Below are 8155 nucleotides of genomic sequence, written 5' to 3' on the forward strand. Positions count from 1 at the left end.
CTGTCACAAACCCGCCGAAATACGCCCGCCCGCGGCGCCGCTGAGACCACAGCATGTGTCGGGTACACTTGAAACGTCACAGAAAATACCACCGGGGCCGCGCCGGGGTCGGTATTCCATGCAGGCAGTCCAGTGACACCCACCCCGGTCCTCCACTTCCCCGCCCTTTTCGCCGCCCTGTTGAGAAGGTCAACCAAAAGTCCGCGACATCCGCGACGCGCCACTCCCAAGGTGGCGGCCTCTCGGCGCAGGGCTGCAGTACCGCGCTCTGCCCACAAGGCGGCAGCACTGCCGCCCGCCCCAGCCGGGGGCGCAGCGCGCCTCGGGGCTGCGGGCAGCGAAGACGGCAAAAAAGAACAGGGGCGATCCCCGCCGAAAACTGCTCTGAAATAAATGCCCCAAAACAACCGGGAAGAGGAAAAAAAAAACTTCTGCCTCTAATCTAATAGAACAAAACAAAACAAAACCTCAACAATTTCTTTAAAAAAAAAATTAAATATTTAAAAAAATATTTTTTTCATATTAATATTCACATTTCTATTTACAATGTATATTGATGTACACTGTCCATTTATACATTTGTTTTTATGAATACATTTCTATTCCATATTGCATATATCCCTAAAACTTAAATTTATTTTTATATGTTTATACATATTTTTACATAGTAAGTATATATTTCTGTTAGGATTTTTACTTCTGTAACACTCACAGTACTCAAAATAAAACCCCTGCCTCTACCCCATACATGGCAAATAAAACCCCCTTTCATCTCAACTGTATTTAAATTTTTTAGAAAAAAATTTTTCAAATTTATATTTAAAATGTTTACTGATGTATGATCGATTTTGCATTTATATTTAGCGATTTATTTATAAATTTATATTCTATGTTACATGTGTTCCTATTACTTATATTTTTATATACTTTTATTCATATCTTTATATATTTATTATATCTTTCTGTGTTAGGATTTTTACATCTGTAACACTTACATTATTTAAAATAAAACCCCTGCCTCTACCCACATTAAAGCCAAAAAGAACCTCAGTCTTCTCAACTGTATTTAAATATTTTTTAAAATTCTGTTTTTCAGGTTCATATTCACTTTTACATTTAAAATGTATACTAATGTATACTCTTATTTGTATTCTCCATTACATCTCTTCCTATTATTTATATTTACTTACATTTTGTGTTTATATATATATATTTATATCTTGATTTTATATCTCAATATTTAGAAATATATAACAATAATATCTACATTAATATTATTTAAAATAAAAACCCTGCCTCTAACCCAATAATAAAAAAGACCCCAACCCTTTCTTTTAAAAAATATTTAAATATGTTTTATCCTTATGTCTGATTTTTATATTCCTATTTGTATTTATAATGTATATTAATGTCTATTGCTTACTTATACATTTATCTTTACCAATGTCAAGTTATAAATAAATTTATATTCTATATTACATCTGATGCGAGTAGTTATTTATATATTTTATACATATTTTTATGCATTGATTAAATATTTCTGCGTCAAGATTTTTACTTCTCTAACACTTATAATATTCAAAATAAAACCCCTGCCTCTACTTAAATAAAAGCCAAAACATTCCCTTTCTTTTAAACTATATTTACATATTTTTATATTTATATTCCCATATAATGTTATTTATATTCTATACTACAACTCTTCATATTACTTACATATATTTATATATAAATTTATATTCATACTTTAGCAATTTCTCTTTATATATTTATTATATATTTCTATCTTAAGATCCACATTTCTATATTACTTATATTATTTAAAATAAAACTCCTGCCTCTAACCAAATAAAAACCAAGGACACCCCTTTATTTGAACCAGATTTAAAATTTAGGAAGTAAATTTATTTTTCAAAATTTAATGATATTTATATGGATATTTTTATTTATTTTATTCATAGATATTATATATATTAGAGAGAATACCTTCTAATATAATAATAGATATATATTTTCTGTATCATATTTTTTTACTTATATTTATTTAATTTAAATAAATATATACAAATATATATATACAAAAACAACCTGATAAGAGACTAAGAACTTTTTCAACAGATAACCACAGTACTAATTTCAGACTTAGAAAAACCTTTAGGCGTAATCACTACCACAAAATTAACCCAAAGTAGAAAAATTACCAGAAAACCAACAAAACAAGCTAAACTCATTTCTGAGCACCATAGTCCTTCCTCACTCACAATATGCAATTAATTCTCTCCTGCCATTTACATCCCCAGCATCATCCCATACTGAGCATTCCTGGCACCAGAAGTCACTCGGAGCCAATTAACATCCAACTTTCCCTTCCTCAGGACTGTGTGCTTTCTGTGTCTTTATGCACACAAGGAGCAGCTGTCAGACCCAACTCTCAGCAGCCTAACAAGCACTCAGATGTTCTCTCCAGGTTCAGGGGTTGCTCACTGTGAGGCAGCCTTCAATCCAGTGAGGATTGCCTCGCTTCTTCCCTGGCAGTAGCCTTGCACAATTACCTCAGCTGGAAGTCAGACCCCACTCCCTGAATTCTCATCTCTGCCTTTAAGTAATGCGTTGTGTGGAAGACTGTGCAGCGGTTTCTGAAAGAAAGTGATTTCAGGAGAAATGGGAAATTCATGGTGTCCAGTTTCTCAGTTAGTTGGTGTCAGGGGTCATCTAATAACAGCACCATCAACAGTTTCAGCACTACCTCTGTGCAACCAACACTTGTTAGGACATGAAGTGCAGTGCTGTCATGGCTAAAGTGAAGAGAAGTGCTGTCATGGCTAAACGCTTTCAGGGATCAGGGAAATGGGGAGGAAGCAGGAAGGCAGGAGATCAGGAGTTTCACAGTGCCTCTCACCATAGCTCTGTGCCAAGTACTTGACACTGGCAGGGGTCTGTGCACAAATCACAAACAGGGCAGGGCTGCTGGGAACTGCCTTGAGCCGTTTGATTTTCCAGCATCAGCCTCATTCCATGGTTACGGCAATGGGAAGATGCCACCAGCTCACATCCCAGGCAGCAGACCAAGAACTCAATGTCACAACTCACTTTATCAGTTTTTTGCCCAATCACACAAAGCAAAAGCACATTGACAGTAGCTCTATCCAACCACTGTAAGCACAGGTACCTTTGGTTAAACAATGCTTGCTTATTTCAAATACAATACCTGCTTGTGAGCCTTAAACACAATGCACAGAGCTCCAGTATTAAGCCTAGAACTTCCTAATATCTTGCTAGATAAACTTTCTGTAGCTTAGGGAGTTATTCTAGGCAAGTGTTAATACACAGACCATTGTTCCATTTGTTCTTGCTTTTCCACAGTTTAAATAGTTTTTCTGCTGACCAATCTCATGGCTGCTGCTCAGCTCTGATCACAGTTCTGCTGTCTCTGAGGCCTGCCTTTTGCAGCTTTCCCAAACCCCTCTGATTTTACGCATTCCCACAGTACTCAGTGCTGGATGAACCCTAGTGCAGAAACAGAGGAAGTAGGATTTAGTGAGTCTACTCACCCAAAGTACTGGGAAAGAAACTCCCTATCAGATGAGTTCTGCAGATCACAGACAGGAGGAAATGTAGTTACAATGGGTTACGCCTGAGAACTGTGCTCACATGCAGTTTCCCGGGGGGTTTTTGGCCCTGCTAGCAAACGTCACCCTTGGAAGCACATGAGCAGAAACAGATGGGTCCCCCAGTGAGCGCCTTGCTAAGATAACCCTCACAAAAAAACCATTCCATCCCCTGTGGTAAATTATAACTGCTGAACTGCCAGCTGATGGCATTGCTGCCCCAGGGCTCTGTGTTTGTAACTCTGCACACGTTGGGAGCGACAGCAGCTGAGCTGACACCTTTCTATGGGGAAGAGCCTTCAGTTTGCACGTCTTTTTCAACCATTTCAAGCAAAGACACCGGCTCAGGGTTACAAGGAATAACAGCTGTGAAACTTCTCCTTGAAAATGCTACAGCTGAAATAAAGCTGCCAAGGTGTGCTGATATGGGCCATTCTTGTTTCTCACACAGAACCTGTCACAAAACTAAATGCTGCAACAGGAGCAGACAGCATGCCAAGCAGGCACTGCTGATCTGAAATGCATCCAAAATAACTAAACCTCCTGAGCCTGGAAATCCTGGCTTGAAATTCCATTACAATAAACTTTCCAGCACTGGCACTCTGGGATTTGGAAAGTAGAGTCTGTTCTCTTGGTCTTGTTAATTCCTTGATTTATCCTCACTTTTGTGTTCAGCCCCAAATAAGCCAGATTCCACTCAATTACAGTCTGAACTGGACAATATTTCCCTACTCAGCTGAGTGGTGTTCCATCACAGTGAAATAAAAAAAAAGGCTACAGGTCTTTTCTTTCCTTAGCTTGCTATGCCTACTTTTTTATTACTACTCCATTTTCCTAGAAACCTACTTAGACTGGGAGAATACTACCAGTTACCTGCCTATCTGTGAAAGTTATCACAAAAACCAGAAGAAATAATCCAGATTAGGACCAAAAACAGCCCCCCCAAAAATTGCCACATCTGCAGAAAAGAATTCCACCAATAAGCCTGTTCTGGTGCAGATATAGCAGGCAGAATTTTTTCCCAAGCAAAATACCGCTGGACCTTGACTAATCCTTCACATTGAAATGAAGTTGTACTTTTGTACCTGGGAAAATCACTGCCAGTCTCAGTCACAGGTGCATTGACAGAATCCTAAAAGATGCTGAGAACCAGTCCTAAATTCATTTATGACTTCAGTTCTGTTAGCAGAAGGATAGCATCAGTTTTCTTTGTCCCTATCTAGTTTTCTTCCTCGATTTTCAATTTCCCAGAAGGGAAGCCCCAGACTCCCGCATTTGTCCTTTCCTTACTGGAAGCCTCCTCAGGGAAGATGAGGCATTATCAGATGTCATTTCTTCCCTTGTCCTGGGGACCCTCAAACACCACCACAGTCTGATTACTTGTTTAGAGACAAAACCATTTGAATTAGTGCTAGGAACCTTGTCCCACCTCTATTGGACCTCTATTTCTGCTTCTCTTGTATTTTTATTTCACCAGACTGCAACTTGTTCAGATTTGTTTGTCAGCAAACGTGGCATGTCAAAAAATTGTTCAACTGAGAAGCTCCATCTCAAAGTGCTTAGGCTATCAGATAACCCAGGCAATGTTTTAACTCACACCCTGATAGTTAAAACTATTAAACTTGCATCCCACCTAGCATGTTGACACAGCATTACCAGGAAACAAAGTTCATTTTGTCTATACATGCAAAAATCATGAGGTGAAAGACGTGGCAGAGCATTTTGACTGATACAGCAAAGTTCTTACAACATAAAGTAGTGTGTGTGGTTTTCCTGGTTGGGGTTTTTTTTTTTTGTTTTTGTTGTTGCTGTATCTTTATTTTTTTAAATAATACACAAAGTTCAGTCATTTGAGAAAATCATCAAAGAGTAATTGCCACACCAGCGCTATTTAGCATGTTCCTTTCTCCTTTTTTCCCTGACTGAAACCCACATCAAGTAATTACATGCAATTAAACATATTCTTTCCAATGCTTTTGCCTTGTTTTCTTTTTTCATTTCACTACAATTACTGTGAATTCTCTTTTACTCATCAACTTGCACTTTTCAAGCAAATTTTCATGCATTTTATGCATCAAAAGGGCCAATACCTCAAAGAGGAGGATCTTTGTAGCCTGCCCTGATGGAGGGCCATTTCATCCAAATCTCATCATTTTCATCCAAATCTGTTCTGCGCCTCATCAAGGCTCTGATAATGGGCTCTACACAGCAGAAATAGTCAAATTGCAGTTTGAACCAGAGAAATGTTTTTTATTTGCTGCAAAGTAGCAATTACACGAATCTTCAGCTACACAAGGGAACCTCTCAAACAACAGTGCTGTAAATCAAGCAGTTTGTTCACTTGAGATAGGAACCTAATAAGAGAAAAATAGTCTCCAAAAGAATTCATCCCATCATTGAATTTTTAGGCTGTTTGAGATACAGACTGTGTCTGGATGCCTAAGGGGGTCTTAAGAGCTACACAGGCAGTGGTATGGTGCAAATAACAAACACATGTGAGTCAGCACTGACAGACAGAAAGGGTAGGATCCCTGTCCTTTATCAAATCACTATGGACAGGATCTTCCTTGTCTCAAATACTTTAGGAGCACAAACACTCTTCAGCCTCCATTAAATAACATGGTATTGACTCCTCTCTATGCCAAGGATTGAAGAAACATGCTACAGCCTCACCTAGAGGAGTTATAACAACTCCCAGTCCTATGCACAGGTGACCTGTCCAATTACTAACTAAAACAGATTAATAACAGAAATATAGTCAGAGACCAACAGAACTAATAAACCTTCTTCTATAGAACATCATACTTGTTTCTCATCCTCTCCATGAACCAGTCGCCACCAAAAACATATTGGGAAACCAGAGAGCCTGAAGGAAACCATTCCTCCATGCACTCCATGTTCTTAGCACTCAAAGCTCCAGGGAATTTTCCTTGAGCAGGTAAGGATATGGTGACAATGCACTTTGAGACTATTACTGCATGATGCTCCCAGGCAATCCATTCAAACAGACTGATTCACCTCAGCCCAGCTGAGCACACCACAGGAGCAGAATAACTCTGCTAGAGCTGGTTTCTGTATGGAACAGGCTGATGAGCTCCAGCCACTGTGCTGTGCCCAGTGATTCCAGCTCACCTCTCTGAATTTCTGCTGAAATGGGAGGGCAGGTTGCCAACACAGGCTGGGATTAGACAGAAGGCAGCACTGGAATCAGCTGGGGGCTCAGGACTCAGGAGCTCCCCACCTGAGAGCTCACATGTGTTTTGTTCTGCTGAAAATCCAATTTTGTCACTGGTCTGGAAAGAGGAGTGTTCTTGAATCATTTTCATCTGAGAAGCAGTTGAAAATATGTATATAAATATATAGTATTCATAGAAATATATCTTATATAGAATATATACTTTATAGATAATATTATATCTATTGTTATATATAATTATATATTTTATATATTATATATTATTAATATATATTATATCTAATTCTATATATCTAGAGCTATATCTAGAGCTATATCTAGAGCTATGTGTTAAACCATCCATTTTTGCCTGAACATCAGTTCCCTGTCTGAAGTTAAAATTATGAACAGTGAACATGTTATGGACAGTGGAAGCTGAAAGCCAAACTAATTTACAGATGGATCCTGAAAACTCAGCAGAGTTAGACTACTGAAGTCAAAAGGCTCCAATATTTTATTTTCTATTTTAACCTAAAAAGGATAGTCTGGTGACATTTCAGGTTCAAATTGAGGTTGGGACAACAATTACAATTGAAGAAGTAAAATGCCACAAGTTCTGTACATGACTGGAATCAACTTAGTCCACACAGCTATGAAGGGGGTGATACCAGCAGTAATCAATTCCTAATGTTATTTCCTGTGAGTACAATGAATTGTATAAACATAAATGCTCAAGAGTTAAGTTTATGTTTGGATTCTTCAAAACACAAACTTTTAGGGATTATAAAAACGCCTGGCTTTTCCTTCTTCCTCAGAGAATTCTCACCTGGTATTTTGCTTTGACAATTTATGCTTCTATTCTGAATCTGAAAATAATCATCAGTAACTCAAACGGGCATAGGAAAATACATTATTTTTTGCCAGTCAACCCATGATACCACTGCACAGTTTTGTGAGGGAAAGTTTCATTTGCCTTCCAGCCATCAGGCACTGGCAAGCATTCAAGCAAGCACATCCATTCAGATGAAGGACCGGCTTGTTGCATGACTGAGCAGCCAAATTCAATTCATACTTGGAGTGAAACTAATTAATATTTGTAAATAGAATATATACTTTATATATAGTATTATATAGATTATATAGAATTATATATTGTATGTATTATATATTATGAATATATATTATACATAATTCTATATAACATAGAGCCATACCTAGAATCGTATCCGGAAGCATACTGAATACATATCTAGTACATATACAGAACATAACATTCTGGAACGTACCTAGAACTGTATCTAGAACGGAACCCAGAACACACCTAGAACACAATCTACAAAGATTCATAGAGTCTAGAACATGTCTAGAACGC

This window comes from Ammospiza nelsoni, chromosome 26 (assembly GCF_027579445.1).
Source record: "Ammospiza nelsoni isolate bAmmNel1 chromosome 26, bAmmNel1.pri, whole genome shotgun sequence".
Classification (NCBI taxonomy): domain Eukaryota; kingdom Metazoa; phylum Chordata; class Aves; order Passeriformes; family Passerellidae; genus Ammospiza; species Ammospiza nelsoni.